The following is a 22,918-nucleotide window of genomic DNA, read 5'->3' on the forward strand; positions in this document are numbered from 1 at the left end:
CAGGTGATACGTGCATGGCCGGATCACCTTGGAAACTATGTAAGGGCCTTCCCAGTTCAGGGAAAGCTTACTGATGTTGTGGGGGTCAGATGCACTGGTTTTTCGGAGTACTAAATCCCCGACCCTGTACAGTCGTGGTCATACTCGGGAATTGTAGTATTGGGCTATGCACTGCTGGTATGCTTGATTCCTGATTAGTGCCTCTTCTCTTACTTCATCCAAGAAGTCAAGGTTTACATGCAACCCATCCTCATTGGCTTTTTCATCAAAATGTGCGACCCGATGTGACATGGCCACGACCTCGATCGGGGTCAAAGCTTCCGTTCCGTAGGCTAACCTGAATGGGGTCTCCCTTGTGGGTGTTCAGACTATTGTTCTATAAGCCCATAGTACGCTAGGTAGCTTGTCAACCCATTTTGCCTTTGCTTCTTGCAGTCTTTTCTTGATCCCACCCAGTATTGTTCGGTTCGTGACTTCCACCTGGCCATTACATTGAGGTGTTGTAATGGCCGTTCTTCTATATTCAATATGATAGTGTGCACAAAATGCCTTGAACGCTGGATTATCAAATTGTTTTTCATTTTGTGTGAGCAATACCTTAGGGAGCCCGAACCGATATATGATCTTGTCTCAAAAGAACTTCTCCATGTTTTTCTCAGTGATGGTTGTCAGGGGTTCTGCCTCCACCCATTTTGTGAAATAATCAATTTCCATGACCAGAAAGTTCCTATTTCCTGATGCTGGGATGAAATTCCCGAGCAGATCCATCCCTCACATTGCTAATGGTATACGACTGAGCAAAGAGGTCAGGGGCGTCACTGGCCAATGCGACACTGGTGCAAATAATTGACACTGTTCTTAGGTTTTGACATAATTCACCGCTTCCTCTTGCATTTTGGGCCAATAGAAGCCCTGCCTCAATATCTTGTATGCCAACTCCCGACCTCCCAAGTGATTTCCACAGATCCCTTCATGTACTTTAGCCAAGGCGTATTGTGCCCCTACCGGCCTGAGGCATCATAGCAGCGGAGCACTTACTGACCTCTTGTACAGCACACCATCGACTAACGTGTATTGAGATGCTCTTCTCACCACCTATTGTGCTTTGGCTCGAACATCCAGCAGTATGTTATCTTTTAAATAGGCCATTATCGGGTCCATCCAACAAGGCCCTTCTTCGATCATGTTCACCTGCGGCTCTTCTTTATATGATGGTTGGTCCAAGCTCTCTATATAAACTGAGCTGTCCAAGCTTTCCCACCCCTCTGTTGATAGCCTTGACAGGGCGTCAGTTGACCCGTTCTCGCTCTGAGGTATATTGCTTATTTCGAAGTACTTAAACGCCGAGCTGAGTGCTCGGGCCTATTCTAGATATCTGGTCATCCTTTCTTCTCTAGCTTCATAACTCCCCCGGAGTTGGATGACCACTAACTGAGAATCGCTATAAACTGTTAGGTGCCTGACCTAGACTGCTCGTGCCACCCTTAATCCTTCCAGTAATGTCTCATATTCCGCTTCATTGTTGGATGCAGAGAACCAGAATCTTAGAGCGTATTGGATTTTAAAGCCCTTGGGACTGATCAATATTATACCTGCTCTACTCACCATGGAATTACTTGACCTGTCACCATATAAGGACCACGAGCTTGGGTCGGCTCCTTCTATGTCTTCCGCTTCCTCACTTCGAGTGCATTCTACTATGAAGTTAGCCAAGCTCTAACCTTTGATGGCCATTCGGGGTTTGTAAGTGATACAATGTTCACTGAGTTCAATGGCCCACCCGACCAGTCGACCAGCAAGGTCAGGTTTATGTAAGACTTTCTTTAGGGGCTGATTGGTTAACATTGCAATTGGGTGGCTTTGGAAGTAAGGGTAGAGCTTGCGCGCTGCCATCACCAGGGTAAACGCCATTTTCTCGACTTGGAGGTACCTCACCTCGGCTCCTATCAACACATGACTGACATAATAGATTGGTTGTTGGGTTCTTCCATCTTCTTTCGTCCTGATCAGGACTGCGCTTATCGCAATTGCCAACGCGGCCAAGTATAGTTGTAAGTCTTCTCCATGGACGGGATGGGCTAACAATTGTATTCTTCGCAAATACTCTTTCAACTTCTCAAATGCTTGCTGACATTCTGATGTCCATCGGAAGTCCTTAGGATTCCAGAGATTCTTCAAGGTGTCGAAGAAAGGTAGGCATTTATCCCCTACTCGGGCCATAAACCTATTAAGAGCAGCAACCCTCCCTGTTAATCTCTGTATTTCTTTAATGGTTTGGGGTGGCTCCATCTCCTGTATGGTTGTTATTTTGTCGGGGTTTGCTTCTATGCCCCTCTTGGACACTATATACCTGAGAAATTTTCCTGAGGCTACCCCAAAGATACACTTTGTTGGGTTAAGCTTCATTTTGTTCACCCACAAACACTGGAAAGTCTCACTCAGGTCGGCGATGTGGTGATCGGCTCTGACGCTTTTGACTAGCATATCATCAACGTAAACCTCCATATTCCTCCTGATCTGTGGTCTGAAAAATTCGGTATACCATTCTCTGGTATGTTGCTCCTGCATTCTTCAGCCCAAAGGGCATTACTTTGTAGTAGAAGTTTCCTTGTTCAGTTCTGAAGGCTGTGTATTCTTGGTCATCCTCGTTCATCATTATTTGGTTGTAGCCCGAGTTTGCATCCATAAAGCTTAGCATCTCGTGTCCAGCAGTTGCATCGATCAGCTGGTCTATGCGGGGCAGGGGGTAGCAATCCTTTGGACATGCTTTGGTCAGGTCTGTGAAATCCATACACATACTCCATTTACCATTGGGCTTCGGGACCATGACCACATTGGATAGCCAAGTCGAGAATTCTATTTCTTGTATAAAACCCAAGTCCTTCAATTTATGTACTTGTACTTCTATAACTACCAATCTTTATGCAGTGAAGTTTCTTCTCTTTTGTTGGACGGGTCGACATCTTGGGTTAATATTGAGGTGATGCTCCGCGATGTTTCTTGGGATCCCAGGCATGTTTGCTGCAGGCCAAGCAAAAACGTCAGCATTGGCCCTTAGATATGCTATTATCTTGGTCTTCTGCTCATCCTTTAGTTGACTCCCAATCTGAACTGTCCGGTCCGGGATTTTGTCATTAATCGGGATTGCGATCACTTCCTCTACGGGCTCTCCCCTTTATGTAACCAGCTCATCCCTGTAATCGGGTATGTCAATGGTAAGGGCCATACCTCCACAGTCGTTTTTCTGCTTAACAAAATTAGCATAACATTCTCTTGATTTCTTCTGGTCAGTTCGGGATTCTCCAAAGCCATTAGGGGTAGGAAACTTAATCTTTAAGTGCCTAGAAGATACTACGGCTCCAAGGGTGTTCAGGGCGGGTCTACCTAGAATTGCGTTAAAGGTCGATACTGATCTTACCACCATAAAATTTACTTCAACAGTGATCTCGTTAGGGTACTCTCTTGCTGTCACTGGCATCCTTATGCTTCCTTCTATTTTTGCTACTGCTCCTGAGAAGCCATATAGGTTGGTTCCATATGGTGTAAGGTCCTCATCTCCCAAGCTGAACTACTTAAAGGCTTGATATGACAGTAAGTTAACTGAAGCTCCAGTATCTACCAAAATCCTATGGACAACTCGGTCTTTAATGATCATCTGTAGCACAATCGCATCATCATGGGGCTAGCTCACCCCCTCCATACCTTTGATAGTGAAGGATATGATCAGGTTGGTCTTCGCGATCTTACAAGTTGTTTTGGCAACTCCAACAAATCGGGTGTGTGCCTTGGCCTTTCTTATTGACTCTTGTCTTGGCACCCCCAATATGGTGAGGATGGGAGCTACTAAAGGTCTGCTCGATTGCCCGGTTTCCCTGGTGGGCTCATTCCTCTTCTCAGTTGCATTTTCTTTCTCTTTCTCATGCCTTCGGTCATCTCTTTGCTGATCTCTCCGATCATCTCTCCCACTCTGCCACTCTTCCTCCTTATGGTTTGTTCGGGGTTCTCTCCTTTTGGCTACATACTTTGATAGGACCGTCCCAGATAAGGTTTTCAATTTCCCTCTTCAACTACCTGCAGTCTTCTGTATCATGGCCGGTATCCCTATGAAATCGGTAATATTTTTTCAGATTTTTGTGTTCGGGTTTTGAAAACATGGGTCCTGGCCAGTTCAACAACCCTTTATTTTCTATTTGCATCAATATCTTAGTCCTCCTTGTGTTGAGTGGCGTGTACTCGGGACTAGGACCCCTATCTGCTCAGGGCTTTCTGTCATCTTTCTTTTCCACCTTCTTTTCTTCTTTCTCTGTCGTTTTCTTCTTTTCCATAACTCCACTTCCTCGTTCTGGGCTGCAATGATCTCTGCCATGTTGGCAAATTAGTGACACCGACTGATCAGTTCAGTCATATTGTGTGCCTTATTCAATATCAAGGATTTTCCAATTCAATGTTGGTTATCCCGCTCTGTAGTGCATTGAATGCAACTGAGTCATCCAGGTCGGGTATGTCAAGTGACTCTCTGTTAAACCTAGAGATAAAGTCTCGAATTGTTTCATCCCTCCGTTGCTTGATAGCCAATAGGTTAGCTACTGTTTTCTTCTGCCGAATGCTGCTCTAGAACCTAGTAACAAAAGCCCAAGATAACTCAGCAAAGCCGTTGATTGACCTCGACCTGAGATGTGAGAACCAGTAGGTGGCAGCGCCCTTCAATGATGCTGCGAAGAACCTACAAGATGCTATATCTGATCCTCCGTACACCATCATAATTGAGTTGAAGTAATTTATACGGTCGATCGGGTCTGCCGAACCACCATACAACACGAAGGCGGGAACTTTGAACCCCTTTGGTAACTCTGCTTCCATGATTCCCTTGACAAAGGGGTGTTGATTTGACACAGTCACCATCTCCTCTGCCGTATTTTTCCCGAAGCTTCGCAGCCGGTCATCAAGAGCTTTCAGGTGACGCCCGATCTCGACGTCCTTGGGACAGTAAGATCCATGCATGCTCCCTTCCCGGGGGGAATTCCTTTGCTCTGATCTCCCCTGGGTGGGATGACAGGCGACCTTTCTCGTATCCTCCTTGGCTTTGGACCGATCGGGCTGGTGATCTTGCTCGTCGTTCCTGTGTTGAGTCCTCTCGCCCCCTCCTCAGACTTTGAGCCGATTGGGTAGGTGACCTTGCCCGATGTTCTTACACTCGGTCCTCCTATCCTCTCCTAGCTGAATGTGAGGCTCCTCTCCTTCTTCTGGCAGTACTGGCCCTACTCTCACTTCGGTGGGCATTCTGCTCCTCTCGTCGTGGAGGTGGCTGATGTGGGGGTTACTACTGATCAGGCTCTTCTTGTATAATCCTTCTCAACATCGTATTTGTCTCCGCGAGCTTGAGACGCAGGTCATGCACTTGGTCCTCCACCCTAGATCCCAGGGATCGGTAGTGGGGGTGGTGGAGGCAGGTTCTCTTCGACTGCCAGTTCGAGTGACTGCCGTATTCGGGATGGTCCCGGCAAGAGCATCACCCTCGCAGCTTGTCCAGTGATCGGGCCTCTCTCCACTCGAATCTCTTCCCGAGGCGGCCTTGCCACCACCCTACTCTTTCCTTGGCGAGAACTGTTTCCTTGCTCCATAGTCATGTCACACGACTCTTTGTGACATTTCCCACAGATGGTGCCAATCTGTTGCGACAAATTCTGACTCGTGCAAGAGTTCGCCTGATCGAGTCGTCCTTGGGTGGACTTGCATAGGCAAAACCATAGAAAAACAAAGAAGTGTCGGCCTGAGCCGGTTAGTTCACTCCGATGCCTAAGTCAGAGCTTGCAACAAATAAATCTCAAGCTAGAGAGCTTAACCTAAGCAAAAGTCTAGTCCCCATACCTATGCCTGTCATGGCTATTTATAGCTTTGAGTCGCTAAATGGTACTCGAACTTTACCTGTTTATAGATGATAACTTTGGTTCCATGTAATCCTTGGTGGCAGAATCCCTAACTGACACATGTGCGCTAGGGTCATGCATACCGTGTGATTCTAGGGTCATGCGAAATGTATGACTCTCAACTTACTGGGGTAAATTGTAGTGAGTTATTATTAAATTGGGTTAACCTGGGTCATCCCGATGTGGGCGGCCGACCTGATCTGTGTGTTGGCCGAGCTGAAGATGGTCTTCTTCGGCCACGTGTTACAAGACGATTAGTCTGGGATGTCTATGACTCATCAGGTGGCTTCTTCCCCAACTCCATTTACCCTCGGCAACATCTCCCACATCCTTCAGATCAAACTTGATCGTGGGAATTACCTGTTAGGGAGTTCCCAATTCCTACTATTGTTTCGCTTCCATGGTTACCTCAGCTTCATTGATGGTACTTCCGCTTGCCCACCACCCACCATTGATTCTCCAGGCACGCCGACCATCGTCAATCTGGCCTATACGACATGGCAATATCAAGACCAACTGATTCTGCGTTGCATTCTCTCTGCTCTCACTGAATCAGTCTTCTCACATATTTTTGGCCTTGACACCTCCCATGCCGTTTGGCGCACTCTTGAGAAACTATATGCTCCTCACTCTCAGGCTTGCATCATGCAACTCGAGTTTCAACTTTGCACTCTGAAGAAGGGTGTCCTCTCTGTGGCTGACTTCGTCCAGAACGCGAAAACTCTTGTTGACCATCTTGCTGCCATTGCTCATCCCGTTCTTGAAACGCAGCTGGTTCTTAGTATTCTAGGTGGACTTGGTGCTTCATCACCTTTATTACTTCTCATCTTGAACCGATTACCTTGGATGATCTCCTTGGTCTCTTATTCAATCAAGAGCTTGTCATTCAGAGTTGCATTGCTAACATAGGCATCGATGCTGCTGTGGCTGCTAATGCCATTAATAAATCTTGTACTGCAGCCCCTGGTTCTTCCTCGAACCATAATCGTGGCTCTGGTTGTGGTTACTATCACGGCAATGGACGTGGCCGCTCTTATTCTCCACACACTGACTCTTAACCACATGTTACATGCCAAGTCTGCACTCTTCATGGTCATACAACCCTTCAGTGTTATCAAGGCTTCAATCCAAGTTAAAAACAGGCTTCTCCTCCACACCTGCTCATTCACCAGCATTGTCCGGTCATCCACCACCACCTAAATACTATGGTGTTCCTCCACCGGCAGCCATGTATGCTTCTCCCTCCATGCCTTCAACGGATCCCTATTGGTACCCTGATTCTGACGCAACTCACCATCTTACATCCAATATGGCCAACCTAAGCACTCACTCTGATTATACTTGTGCTGATCATGTTCGCGTTGCAAATGGTACAGGTTTGCCCCATCTCTCATGTAGGATCTTCCTTGTTACACACTCCTACTTCTTCTTTTACTCTTCGAAATATCTATCATGTTCCTAATATTCAAAAAAATTTAGGGTAATTTACACATACCACCCATGAGGTTTGACGAAAGGATATTTTCACCCCCTAGTTTTGGAAAATTCTACATACCCCCCCGAGGTTTGCAAACGGTAAAAATTAGCCCATTCCGTCAGTTAATGACTAACACTGGAAAAAAGAAGAGGTGAATGGACAAAATTACCCTTACAAAGGAAAAAAAAAAAACCTGCAACTCATCTTCCCCAATTCAAAACCATAAGGGATAAAATACTTCAAATTTAATTCCAGAATAGCAATTCGATAGAAGGAAATCAAGTGTGCAGAACAGATGCAGTTGAGGGATGAAATTGATAGATTAAAAATTGGGCAATTTGGGTAGGTGCACTTGTAATAACTATGTGGGTTTTCACTCCCTTTCACTTGTTTCTGTCCATACTTTCTCCAATTATACCCATCTTCCGACCTCCTCTGCTCTCTAATGGACATAGTGTTCTAAGGGTATTGATTGTACTCAGATTGAAATCCACCCCTGACTTGGGTATTAGTTTGAATCGTGGCAATCTCAGGAGAAAAGCTCTGGTTTGGGGCGAATTCGGATTTCACTATAGCCTTTGAATCAGTCGCTTGTTGGATTCCTACAAATTCCATGCTTGTTGCTGTCTTTTCAAGGTTTCTACCTATTTTCATCGAAACCAAAATCAATTAAGAAGCTCTAAGACCAAAATTAAATGAAACCCATAAATGGAAAGAAGAGAATAGAGAGAATCAGTATACCATAGAAGATGATGATGTTGCAGAAGTCTGAAACATCGAACCAAAAGACATAGCAGATCTTATTTGGGGCTGGAAAGAGAAATTGGAGTTATTTCCCTCATCATTTTTTACACTTTGTTGAAAGCTACTCTTCCAATTGAATCCCTAGGTAGGCAGTGAACCTTAACAATTAACAGAAATCAAGAACCAGAAAACTTGGCCGGAATTAGAGATTTTAGGGAAATAGACTTGAAGTAGTTCTTGGAAATCGATGGTAGAATCAAATGAAGAACTGAAACCCTGACGAATTGAAAGGGTAGAAGGAAAGGAAGGAGTGTAAATTAGGATCGGTTTCATGGTGTTCCCTACAAGGATACCTGTAACTCATCTTCCATGGGTTTTATGGATTATATGATTTTATTTTGCATCACAACCTTTTCACAAGTTACAGTTGTTGGATTCTTCAACAATCTTGCTGAGAGCGTGCTTTCTTCTTTGCTATTGGTACTTCCCCACCATGAAACCCAAGTAGGAATTACATTAAGGGTAATTGATGAATCAATGGGGTGATGGGATGGTTGCAACTCATCTTCCCCAATCGATTTTGGGGAAGATGAGTTGAAGGCTTTGGTTTTTTTTTTTTTTTTTGTGTGTTCTTCTTAGAAGGGCAATTCCATCAGTTCAAGTCTAATTTTTAATAGTGTTAGTCATGAACTGACGAAATGGACTTATTTGTTACCGTTTGCAAACCTCAGGAGGGTACACAGAATTTTCCAAAACTGGGGGGTGAAAATATCCTTTCGTCAAACCTCAGGGATGGTATATGTAAATTACCTAAAAATTTATTATCCATTTCTCAGTTTACCCGGGATAATGATGTGGTTTTGAAGTTCACCCATCTTTCTGTTGTGTTAAGGATCGATCCTCAGGGAAGCTCCTCCTTCTGGCCATTATAGGGGTGATCTCTATCGCCTCTCCTCTACTCACAGCACCAATAAAGCACCACTGCTGCCTGGTGCCTCTTCTTGCTTTCCTCTTGCTTGTGTCGGTGACCAGGTTCCAGTCTCAGTCTGGCATGAACGTTTGGGTCAGCCCTCCAGTCGCATTGCTTCATCTTTCTAGCATCCCTTTTTCTATTCTATCGCCATCGATTCCCTCTTTCTTGCTTCTCCCTGTGTCTCACTTCTTTCTTTTTAATGTCTATCATCTTTTCATCGTCCACCATTAATCCTTGTCTCAAAATTCTCGTTTTATACCCTTCATCTTGTCATCTAATGGATGATCTAACATCGGACCTTCCGATAAAGCTATGTCACTAGGCACTAGAGAAATCAAAGTCATGGAACTCTTGGAAAGCAATAGAAAGAAACAAAAAATGGTTGAAATTACCCCTGAGGTTCCAATGGTTGCCGGTCAAAGGACACCCAAGAGCCATGATGTAGCATCCCCAAATCCAGGTAAAAAAGATATGGTTTCTGGCCTTCACGGGCCGTCGTGTGATAACGGTTGGTCATCCATTTCTGTTACTTTCTAAAAACTATAATCATATCAGAGTCATAAAAATATCACAATGGTAATATTAAAAATATTTCTATAAATACTAGCATCAACCATCATACTAAAAACATCTAATTGTTATTACATTTCTGAAACCCTTTCTTAATTTTTTTTTAGCTAAAAGATTGTGTATTAAGAGAATCTCAAAAAAAGATACAAGAGGACCAAGAGCCTCAAAGAAAAAAAAACCCAAAAACTTTCCCCACCTATGACATTGCCATCAACAGGGAGAAGCAAAGGGCCAACTAGCCGAAAAAAATCAGAGATTTCAAGAATAGATAAGTCTACCCTGAGCATCCAAAGCCAGATCATCCTGAACCCAAGCCGGGAAGGACACTATAACATTACAAGCTTGATGTGTAGCCGCCGATTTCGCCAAATAGTCCGTTATAGGATTAGCTTCACGAAAACAATGGAAAATCTTCCACACAATTGAATCCAAGTAGGATAGGAGACCATACCACCACTTCCAAAGGAACCAGGGAACAACCCTTTTCGAGGCAAGTAAAAAAACTGCCATCGAATCACACTCAATCCAGAGATTGGAAATGCCTAGAGATTTTGCACATTCCAAACACAGGATTAAAGCATGAAATTCCACCTCAAAGTTTGTCGCCACACCCAGATATTCCCTAAACGAGTAACTGACCTAAGCATCAGAGTTGCGAAACACACCGCTAGCTCCTGATCTACCTAGATTTCCCAGAGAGCAACCATCAACATTAAGTTTAAAACAATCTGGACACGAGCGAGACCAAAAAATCTCTAACAACCGAGCAGAACCACGAGGTCTCAAAGGGATATTCAGATTTCTACCAAGCACAAAATCCTGGAACGAGAAAGAATGACACGGATTAATCGAGAAAAGAACTCCAATCTCCTTGCGAAGAAGACCCCAGACTTGGGATTGGCTAGAGGACCGCCCATCAAACCTTCTATGATTTCTCTCAAGCCAAATAAAAAAAGGAATAAGAATTAATCCACAAATCCAAACCCCTTTGAGGCAAACAACATTCGGTTTTCTCTTCCACCAAGAACTCAATTCCAAGAACGAACCATGTTGCTGCCACCCAATTCTGAATAATCCAGAAAAAGAAGACCACACAAACTGCGAAAATGGGCATTCACAAAAAATATGAAATAAAGCCTCCTTTGCCCAGCAGCAAAGACTACGCCTTGAGGGTATAGGTTCGCCAAAATTCTTTACCATATCATCTGTAGGAAATTTACCAAGCTGGATTCTCCATCCAAAAATTGAGTGATGGGGGAGAAGATATTTATTCCAAATTAATACAGCCCAAGGCAGCTTAGGATTTTTCACACAGATCTCCTCCCAAGCCGACCTCACTGAGAACAACGCTGTTGGATTAAGAGACCAAAAACACATGTCATCCACATAACAAGGGGGAATACGAACCTGCTTCACAGACACAAAAACATCTTTCAAGAAATCCGACTCCCCCTGGGGCAGGAGCCATTGACCATCATGAATAAAGTCCGCCACTTTGCTATCAAACCCCTTGAACACCTCTGGCTCCAACGAAGACATCTCAGCCATAGAGGACTGACCCAGCCTTTATCGAAAAAGTTCCCCGGGGCGGTTGCCCCCCGCCCACTTTCTTGCTTGACACAATCCACTTAATCACGGGCCAGATTGAAGAGGCTTTATAGCACCTTTTTAAAGATCCATCAGAGTTCATAAACTAGGCTCTCATAAATCGACCCAAACTTGTCTGGCCATGTTTGATTTGCCACACCAACTTGCACAACATCGCCTTGTTCACATCTCGAATTTGACAAACTCCCAAACCCCCATCTAGTTTAGGCTTACAAACCATATCTCATTTTACAGTAATTTTTCTATTGGAATCTGCATCCCCTGCCCAAATAAAATTTTCGATCCAACTTTCATGGGTCTTCACCAAGGACTCCGGCCACCAATAAATGGAGAAATTATGAATAGGGTTACCTGCAATCACCGATTTAACCAACTCAACACGCCCTGCCATCAAAAGGAGCCTCCCTTTCTAACCCGAGAGTTGCGTCTTAATTTTGTCAAGTAAAGGAAAAATGTGCTCGCGTTTGACACCGCCTTTGAAACTTTCCATGCCTAAGTACCTTGTGGGCAAGGAGCAAATGGGAATGCCGAGATCAGTGGAAATTCAATTGCGCCTTTGAGCAGGAACTTTGCCAAAGAATAATTTATTTTGTCCAGATTCACCCTCTGGCCCGAGAATTCTTGGTACTTAACAAGGAAGGCCTTTAGGTTGAGAATGTACCTACTAGAAGCATTCATGAATATAAAGATATCATCAGCAAATAAAAGGTGAGTAGGAGTGATACTGCCTCTTGGACCCGAAAGGGCTTTAATTTTTCTTTTGATGCCAATAGAGCATGAAGCCCTTTGCAAAGCACCTCTTCAACCAGAATAAAAAGCATAGGAGAAAGTGGATCGCCTTGGCGAAGGCCCCTTTCAACTCCAAAGAAACCAGCCGGGCCACCATTAAGTAACATAGAAATTCTAGAGGAGAGGAGTTGGTGAATCCATCCCACCCAAACCTCAGAGAAACCCATCTTTCAAAGCACCCCAAAAAGAAAATCCCAGGACAGGGTATCATATGCCTTCTAGATGTCTACTTCAATTCCCATCCCTCCTTCGCTAGTTGTAGAAAACATTATATTTGCCAGCTCCGAAGCCATGCTAATATTATCAGAGACTATCTTCCCTTTCTGGAATGCACCTTGTTCCTCGGACACCAACCTTAGAAGCGTAGACATCAATCTCATCACCATAATTTTTGAAATAGTCTTGCAGAGGAAGTGGCCAATATAAATAGGCCTGAATTTATCTAAAGATTGTGCCCCTTCAATCTTAGGAATCAGGGAAAGAAAACAATTATTCACTCCCTTGGGAAGCTTTCCAAAGGAGAAAAAGAACTTCACAGCTGCACAAAAATCCCTGGACACGACCTCCCAACATTTTCTGAAGAATGCACCTGAGAAGCCATCTGGACCAAGAGAACTATCTGGATCAAGATCCTACACTGCAGATTTAATTTCCTCTGAAGAGGGAACCATCTCCAAGCACATGTTATCTACATCATCAGTCTCACCCAGAACCACATCCAGCAGATCACAGTGGGTAGAAAGGGGAATCTTTTTATGAAAAGCTTCATAAAAATTAACAACATAATTTGCAATATCAGCTTGGTTAGAAATTACCTCCCCATTTTAGTTCTTCAAAGAGTGAATCAGGCCTTGACCTCTACGAATTTGAGTTGAGAGGTGAAAAAATTTTGAATTTCTGTCCCCCTCTTTTAGCCATCTAATTCTGGATTTCTCCACCCACAGCTTCTTATGCAATTCGGTAGCTTTAAGCAATTCTGTTTTAGCATCTGCTTCTTTACTAAAAAGGTTGTCGGACATGCCATCCCTCTCAATACTTGCTTGCACTTCCTTTAATTTGGCATATGTGTCCTCAAGCGCCAAAATAATATTAGGAAAAGAGAGCCTGGACCAAGTCCGAAGAAACAGGTTTAAGGCCTTTAAGCTTCTTACAAAAACCAATAATTGGATTTCCAACCACTACTCCCTGCCAATAATCCGACACCACCCTCAAGAAATCATCATGATCAGACCAGAATTTATGAAAGTGAAAGGGGCAATTTGTTGGACGCGGGATACGCTCTGAAAACAAGATCGGAGAGTGATCCAAAGCAATCCGAGGCAGCACTCTCTGAGCACAATCACGAAAAAAAAACAATCACCCCAGAGAATAGAACCCTCTATCCAAAACAGTAACTACATTCCCTCTCCTCCTATTATTCAACAAAGTAAAAAAAATTCCCCTGAGAAGGAGCTGGAATTAGGGAGCAAGAGTCCACCATTGCTTGGAAATCCACTACCGAGCTAAGGTTAAAATGCCCTGGGCCTCTCTTCTCACTGGAAAATAATGTCGCATTAAAATCACCCACTACACACCAAGGCACGTGGAAGGAAGCAATGTTCATTAGATCAAGCCACAGGTCCCTCCTTTTTGCCCCAAAGCAATTGGCATGAATAAAAGAAAATGTGAACTTTCTAACCCAACCAATCCATGACAACAAACATTTGTTGATCTGAAACAGAAATAATAGAGGGTTGAGACAACTGCAATTTCCAAATAACCCACAAGTTCGGGCAACCATCCACTCGAGAATTGGCTAGCACATTAGCCGCATAGCCCAATTTGTAGAAAAACAACGAAAGAAATTTGACAACATCAACTTTCAGTTCCGCTAAACAAACCACATCTAGAGAGAACTCCTTTAAGAGTTTACGAAGGGCTCTCAGACCAACAGACTTCTTTACCCCTCTGATATTCTAGAAGAATATCTTCATCCACACTTAGAAGAATTTATTTTATCAGTCCATTTAGACTGACCTTTTTTCTTCGATTTTTTCGGTAAAGCCTCCCCATAATCTTCCACAATCGGTATACCCCTAATTGCAGCACCCACAACTTGAATTTCATAATACGAGCTGCGGGTTCGCATCGAATGCGAAGGTTCCACATTTGCTGCCGAACCACCATGCATAACAGAATCTCTACCACCACCTCCCCGCTTAGGGGCACCGGAATGTCTTTCTCCCCCCTCACCTCTGTCCAGATTAGTCGGCCCAAAGGATGCAGGCAGCAACTCCCCCACCTCCGAAGAAGGAACCACCCCCTGAGCAACCTCTATGTCTTTCCCCACAACAGACCCCGAGTCTGAAACAACATCCTCACTCAGATTCGGGTCCTCATCAGACCCACTTCTACCCTGATTACCTGTCGAATCATATAAAGGTGGCTGCTGCCTATGGTGCCAGTGGCTATGGCCTACGGTGCCAGTGGCTACTGCCTATGGTGCTAGTGGTTGATGCCTACGGTGCAAGTGGCTGTTGCTAGTGGAACCATGTGGCTACTGCCCATGGTGCCTTGTGCAACTGCTGCCCAGTATGTTTGGCAGTGTTTTTTCCCTCCAAAACATAAAAAAAAAAAAAAAAAAGCTTTTTATTTGGTTCATTGTTTTATGGGATGGAGGAAGATGGGTGAAGAGATTCTTCTCTACACTCACTTGGGAATAAATTGGATTCTATTTTGAATTTGGGTACATGTTTTCACATGAGATGTGATGTTTTGTTTCTGGAATGATCCATGTGATTGTGGGCCCCATATATAATGTTACATTGTCTATGTGATTATGGGAATGACATTCTAATAATGGGTGGATTATTGATGTATGTGATACATGGGATTATGGGTGGATGTGATGCTTCTCTCTCTTTCTCTCTCTCCCCCTATCTTTTTTATAAACAAATATACTCCACCCCATGGGTAGCCCAAATGGTGGGTTGGTTTCTCCATGCGGTGTTTCTTTATTATGGAAAGGAAAGTGTATAAAATTTTTCCTAGGTTTCCATTGTAATTTTAGAGGAGCTAGGACTCCCAGGGAATATTGATAGTGATCCACATGTGGCGCTCAAAGCTTATGGAGATCCAAGTCACCTACTTTGAAGACGTGATCGAGCAGAGGAGATGATCGAGGCGTGGCATCCATGGCATGATTGATGCACCCAAGTTATTAATTTTATTTTTATTGGAAGGATTTTTTAATTGCTTCTGATAAAAATGCCGCTATCCCATAATCACTTTTAATTAATGTTGATTAATTATGTTGTTTAAATCTATCCATGATCTGTGAGAGTTGATTAATCCCTCTTTGATCATAATACATGTATGATATGGACTAGTCTAAATCAGTAGACATGTCCATGGCCTTCTATTGAAGAAAAATGTAGAAATTATGTGACATGACCCCGCATAAACCGATAGGACATTGCCAGGACCTCTGTCACACGGTTATCTTTGTTTACCTCTATCTAGATACATTAGGGTATGGATAGTGAGAGGGCACTGTGACAGTGGATCAACTTTCATGATTTCTTGATTTTATCTAATGCAATCGGTAAGTACATGACTTGGGTGTATGTCAGCCGACAGGATCTTGACATGATACCCAGGTGGCCGAAAATATTGGAAGCCCATGAGGTGGACAGCTTAGTCCACACTACCGCGGTGTGTATAATGACTCCCGACAAGGTAAGTTATGCATGCAAGGGTTGTAGGTTTCCAATTCATCTTTTGGGTCATGAGGGAGACCCAAATCATGAAAGACCATTGATGTGTGTATGCTCAAGTTTTATTTCAATGGTTGTTAATATGCATATGTTTTACTTGTACATGTGTAGATAATTATACAATGGCTACCATTAATTCCAACCTGTTAACACTCATTAGCGAATACAAACTTAATGGTACAAACTATGTCGATTGGTACTGGAGCCTTAAGTTGCTCTTGACTGCTGAAGGACTGTACACAGTTCTAGATGAACAAGTTCCTCCTCAACCCGACCCCAATGATTTTGAGGCAAATGAAGAGATGTAGGATTTCCTCATGAGGGATTCCAAGGCATCACTTTATATCCTAGGATCGTTGGAAAAGTCAGTTCAGGAATTGGTTAAGGATATACGCACAGCTGGGGGTAAGATGGATAAGCTTGCTGAATTGTTCAACAGGCAGTTGACACACGCCCATTCTGATGTGGTGAGTCAAATCCACAACTCCAAGATGTCCCAAGGGACTCCAGTGATGGATCATGTAATTAAGATGATCAATCTGTTTAAAAAACTAGAATCCATGGGGACGGATTTTAGCCTACGATACAAGACCGATGTGATCTTAGCGTCACTCACTTCTGTCTATGCACCCTTTAAGATGTCCTACAAGATGTCCGATAAGGAGATGGAGCTCATCGAGCTTGCAAACGCATTGGTAGAGGCGGAAGCTTCCTTGAAAAAGGACAAGGCTCAGGTCAATGCAACTGATGTGAAGCCTTCTTCAAATGGGAAGAAGAAGAAAAAGGGAAGTAAGAGTAAGACCTTAAAACCCAAGGGTGGGAAGTCTAGAAATAAAGGCAAAGGCAAGTGTTTCTATTGCAAGAAGGAGGGTCACTGGAAAAGGAACTATCGTGCTTACCAGAGTACTTTGAAAGACAAGAAGCCGGATGAAATAGAGGTTGCTAAAGAAGGTACATGTGATGTTCACGTTTTTTATGAATCTAATTTATCTTTTGAACCGATCAATTCTTGGTTGATGGATAGTGGTTCCACTATTCACATTTGTAATGATTTGCAGGGGTTCAAGGAGACAAGGTACTTGGAAAGAAATGAGGTACGTCTTCGGATGGACACCAAAGCTGAAACCATGGCGATGTCTGTGGGAACCTTTACTTTGAATTTTAATTCTGCTTTTTTAGTTTTAAAGGATTGCTATTATGTATCCTCTTTTAAGAGAAAGATTATTTCAGTTTCAAAACTTATTTTGGACAGATATAGTTTCTCCTTTAATTCTAAATTAATTATTCATTTTAATAATTCCTTTGTGGCATCTAGATATATACAAAGTGGTTTGTATTTTTTAGATTTTCCTATTAGAATGAATGTGGTTTCAAATGTTGATTTGAAATGGAAAGCAGCTCCAATGAACTCAACATACCTGTGGCATCTAAGATTATGTCACATTAATTTGGACCGAATCAATAGATTGGTGAGGGATGGGCCTTTAGAGAGTCTGAGGGTGGAACCATTCCCCACCTGTGAGTCATGCCTTCAGGATAAAATGACCAAGAGACCCTTTAGCAATAAAGGTGCTAGAGCCACAGATCTGTTGGAGTTGATACACACTGACGTGTGTGGACCCATAAACATATAAACAAGGTATGGGTATGAGTACTTTATAACATTCACTGATGATTACTCTAGATATGGCTACATATACTTGATGCACAGAAAATAAAAAGCCTTTGATAAATTCAAAGAATTCTAAGCCGAAGGTCGAAAGACAGCTCGATAAACGCATCAAGTCCTTACGATCAGATTATGGAGGGGAGTATTTATCGGATGAATTTAAAGAATATCTCATCTCACAAGGGATAGTTAGTCAACTAACTAATCCAGGCACACTATAACAAAATGGTGTATCTGAACGACGCAATCGAACCTTATTGGGTATGGTCCAGACGATGCTCACTTATGGTGAGCTGCCTCTCTCTTTCTGGGGGTACGCTTTAGAAACAGCAATTTATATCTTCAATAGGGTTCCATCCAAGTCTATAGCCAAGACACCCTTTGAACTGTGGAAAGGGCGCAAACCCAGTCTCAACATCTTAGGATATGGGGTTACATAGCACATGTGCGAAAGCAACAGAGAGACAAGTTAGAATCTAGAACTTCAAGATGTTATTTCTTAGGCTACCCTAAAGACACGATAGGCTATTATTTCTATGACCCGATTGACCAAAAGGTCATTGTAAGTAAATACGTCATATTTCTGGAGGAAGAAATGATGACCCAGAGGTCCAAAGTAGTAGTCATTAAAGAGCTATCGGATAGCTCAGAAACTTCACTTCCAGAAGTGAGACCAATTGACATACCCACTAAAATACCAACACCTGAAAAACCTCGATACAGTGGGAGGACTATTAGACCACCCACTAGGCTTACTCTTCTAACCGAAGAGGAAACAGTGGAAGAGTTCCACATGGTATTGGTTGAATCAGATGATGATCCGATGACATACTCTAAGGCTCTTAGGATGTTAATGCCACTAGGTGGCTAGAGGCAATGCGCTCTGAAATCGATTCGATGCATTCCAACAAGGTTTGGACTCTAGTCGATCCACCACTTGGCGTAAGCCGATTGGATGCAAATGGATCTTTAAGAGAAAGAAGGGCGCAGATGGAAAGGTCGAAAGATTCAAAGCGAGACTGGTGGCAAAGGGCTATACCCAGAAAGAGGGTATAGACTATGAGGAAACCTTTTCACCAGTGGCGATGATAAAATCTATTAGGATTTTATTGGCAATCGCTGCACACTTTGATTATGAGATCTGTCAGATGGATGTGCAGACTGCATTTCTGAATGGATTTCTCCAAGAGGAAATCCACATGGAATAGCCAGAGGGGTCCTCTTCCTTGGAGGAAGAAAGAAAAGTGTGCAAATTACAAAGGTCCATTTATGGACTGAAGCAGGCTTCCAGGAGCTGGAACATCAGGTTTGATCAATCAACCAAATCGTTTGGTTTTGATCAAAACGTGGATAAACCATGCATTTACAAGAAGATCAGTGGGAGTGTAGTATGTAGATGACGTATTGCTAATGGGTAATGATGTAAGATTTCTTTCATTAGTAAAATAGTGGTTATCCACAACGTTTTCGATGAAAGACCTTGGTGAAGCTAGTTATGTCATTGGGATCAAACTCGTAAGAGATTACTAGAAAAGGATGTTAGGCTTGTCACAGGCTACCTATATAGAGAAAGTCTTGGCCAGATTTAGCATAGAGAACTCCAAACGGGGAAGTGTTTCCTTTTGACATGGAGTCAGTCTTTCCAGATCTCAATGTCCTCAATCTCAGATGGACATTAAAGAGATGAAGAGGATTCCCTATGCCTCTGCAGTAGGGAGTCTTATGTACGCTATGTTGTGTATGAGGCCGAACGTTTGCTATGCAGTAGGCATTGTGAGTCATTACTAGTTTAATGAGTGGAGGTGCCATTGTATAGAGGAGTACAAAATAGAAATCTACAGCCAATCCCAATTTTTAAGAACACCTTGCATCATGTGATGCGGCTAATAAGGTATTAAGGTTAGGAAGTTCCTAACGTTTCTGGAGTAGTCCCTGATCTTGTCAAAGGCCCTATTCCCCTGTTATGTGACAACAGAGGGGCCATTGCACAAGCTAAGGAGCCTAGGGCTCATCAGAGGAACAAGCACGTGCAGCAGAAGTATCACCTCATCAGAGAGATTATCCAGCAGGGGGACATGAGTATCTCCAAAGTGGACACAATTGAAAATGTGTTTGATGCCATGACAAAGGGTTTGTCTCCAGGAGTGTTTGAGAAACGCATGGAGGGCATGGGTTTAAAATGTATGGGGAATTGGCTTTGATGTACAAGTGGGAGATTGTTGGACTTGTGTGTCCATCAAATCCGGTCTGGTTCGGTTCAACCCGGTTCTTCTTTGTATTGAACGTTTATACATTTTAGTTTAATATTATCACATGCGATATAAGCTTTTTGAGCATTATATGTCCTTAAGTTTTACTTAAAATGGTAGTCACGACTAGGGTTTGGGCTGGGCACTCTTATCATATGGTCGTCGCATTGGGTATGCCTAGACATGTGATGTCAGGGTACGAATGCAAGTACTCACATGTTTGATGTGTGTATTGGTGAAGAATCTACTTTGTCGATTCCCTCATGTATTACTGCCAGATGTAGGAAGGGATAGACATGTGTCACCGACACCCTTTACCTAAGGGAACCCTGTCACTGCAAAGTGTGATCGCATTCTTTGGTTCATCAATGACTAAGACTCAAGCGAGTCAAAGCCGGTGTTCTGGGAATATGTGAACACTTTGTGAGTGAAGGAGTTAACCAACATGGTCACCACTGCTCGATTGGGGAACACCAAGATTGAGACTGTCTGTGTATGGTCGGATCAAAATCTGGATGCAGTGCCGTTTTGGAAATGGTTTTGCAAAAGTCTATTTTATATAAAATAATATATTATATATGATTATTTGAACAAAGTGTTTTATCGAGTTTTGCGGGACCCGATCAGATGCACAGACGCTTTTATATGGACATGTACTATGGATTGAGGTTTGGCAGTACATGTGTACATGCCCTAGATTCCATAATGATGGTGTTGATTAGTAGGGGGGTTGTATATGATAATTTTTTATCATATAGGGAGTTATTTGAAATTTATTAATTTAATTGGTTCTTTATTTAATTAATGGATATGGAACTAATTGTAATTATCTATAGATATTAAATAAAGTAACTAGTTAATACTTTCCCTATTAGATTCCGCTTCTTCACCTTTTAGAAGCACTTTGAGTTTAAACAAAACTACCAAACAAAGAGAGAGAGAGTCAGACTCTCCCAGGGATTAATCTAATCCTATCAGGATTTTTAATTAAACCCTAGCTCTATATTAGGGGACCAAAATACAGAAGGGGGGCAATGCTCCACGTTTTGGCCTAGCCCCCTCTCTCCTGCGTTTTGGTCTCTCTCTCTCTTCCTCTTGTGATCTCTCTCCTTCTTCTTCTAGTTTCTCGCTACTGCATTTGAGAGTTAGGGTTTGAGAGACCCTAGATCTGTGCTGAAGAATTTGAGAGCATCTGGGATTGGCTTGAAGAACCTTTGTAGCACCATTGGAGGTTCAGATCTGTTTACTTGGAGCGCTCATTGGAGGAAGAACCATTGTCTATTGGAGGAGCAACACTTGAGGCTCACCAGGTTAGCAAATCTTAATTGATTCCTCTTGTTATTAATTATTATATATTCATGGGATGCGAAATAGACCTGAATCGATTTATTTCCGCTGCGCATTCAAGTATGGGATGGATCCCTCTTGCCATGTGATGGATTAGAGATGATTTTCTCTGTCCCTTTTCCGTTCCATAATTGCATGGGATATATGAGGGAAGGGAAAACCCTAATAGGGATGCACTAGGGTTCCCATGGGCAACCATGGGAAATCCTAAAATTAAAATGGGGCGCCCATGGGACACCATGGGCTAACCCAGGGCATGCAATACCCTAATTGGTTTATAATTGGTTTCCCTAGGGAACCATGGTTTGATCCCATGGACCGTAGTTTGACCTAGACAATGTAGTCATAATCACCTCCCCCTTAAGGGCCCAATGCTTCTTTGCCAAATAGCGTAACTCATCAAGAGAACCCAAACAAAAGTTAACTCTACCAATCAAAACGAATTGGAACCTCACCAAGCTTTGTCCATAATCCACTTGAGGAATAACCATCCTCATAACGTTCCCAGCCATGATCGGAGATGACAGAGAATCAATATCGACCTTACGAGCAGCACCCCCTACGGCTGCCGCATAAGACGAAGGTTTAGCCTGCTCAATGGCCTCAGCCCCTTCCTTTCCCTCCAAAGTTTTGGCAACGAAATCCCCTTCCAAACCATCTTGCACATCATCATCGTAAACTGAACCATCATCCCCAACTAGCACACCTTTCCACACCTTCTCCCACCACTTGCAATGCATTGTCTTCACCTTTTGTTGATGGCAAAAAACAAAACCCTTTCTTAATTACATCAAAGTAATATCTCTCAAAGTATACATATCAAAAGTGTGTCAAAATACCAAAATCTCTAATTTCTCTGACCATCTACTCAGAGGGCCCTATGTCCTAACCCTAGTTGGCCTAGTGCACTCTACACAATGACTCTTTGTCGGTACATGCTCTATAAACATTCATAATACTAGGGTGAGCTCAACTAGCTCAATGAGAAAGCATGCAGTTGATATTATTCTCAATATACAAAACAAATCATGCTAAAATATTTAGTACTCCTGAATCTACCAATCTGGAATATGACATTTTTTTTCACTTATAAGTCATATATATTAAAAAAAAAAATGGATAGTACAAACAAAGTGGACATCTCCAGAACAGCTAGCCAACAAAAACACTGCAAGATCGAACCCCCACCTACAGTAAAGCCATCAATAGCAGATCAAAAAATAGCTAGACAATAACAGGGACAAAAAAACAAATCATACATGACATTTAAAACAATGCAAACATCACTTATCTTTTTTTACTTTCTATGTATGTCCAGTCATCTTAGTGATCTACCACTCTGCACCTCATAAGGGTGAGGACATTGTCTCGCTATCAATAATGATGTTGCGTATCGCCATCGTATACTGATAGTTATCCCCAGTTACTGTTATGTATCGTCGTTGCATACCGGAAGAGAGACATTTCTAAGCCTTATCCAGTAACTAAACCCCTACTAGGAAGGGTTGGCAGTCAGAGGGTCTCTACCATACTTTTCTTTACTTTACTTTCTTTTCTTATGCCACTGATGCTCCTTTACTTTCTTTACTTACTTCCACTTCCAGTCCACACTACCCATTTCAGGGTGAGTTGGACATTGATGGAATCTCTATTATCCCCCATACTGGTGGGGTAGATATTAACGAACCTCATTATCCTTCTCATTATCTTTTTTAAAGCCACTAATGTAACCTCCTGTTTCAATTATTTTCTATTCACTTAATTTATCATGCCTCACTACTTGTAACCAATTCATAATTCACCTTTTCAT

The sequence above is a fragment of the Telopea speciosissima genome, chromosome 1 (genome assembly GCF_018873765.1).
Source record: "Telopea speciosissima isolate NSW1024214 ecotype Mountain lineage chromosome 1, Tspe_v1, whole genome shotgun sequence".
In the NCBI taxonomy this organism is placed as follows: Eukaryota; Viridiplantae; Streptophyta; class Magnoliopsida; order Proteales; family Proteaceae; genus Telopea; species Telopea speciosissima.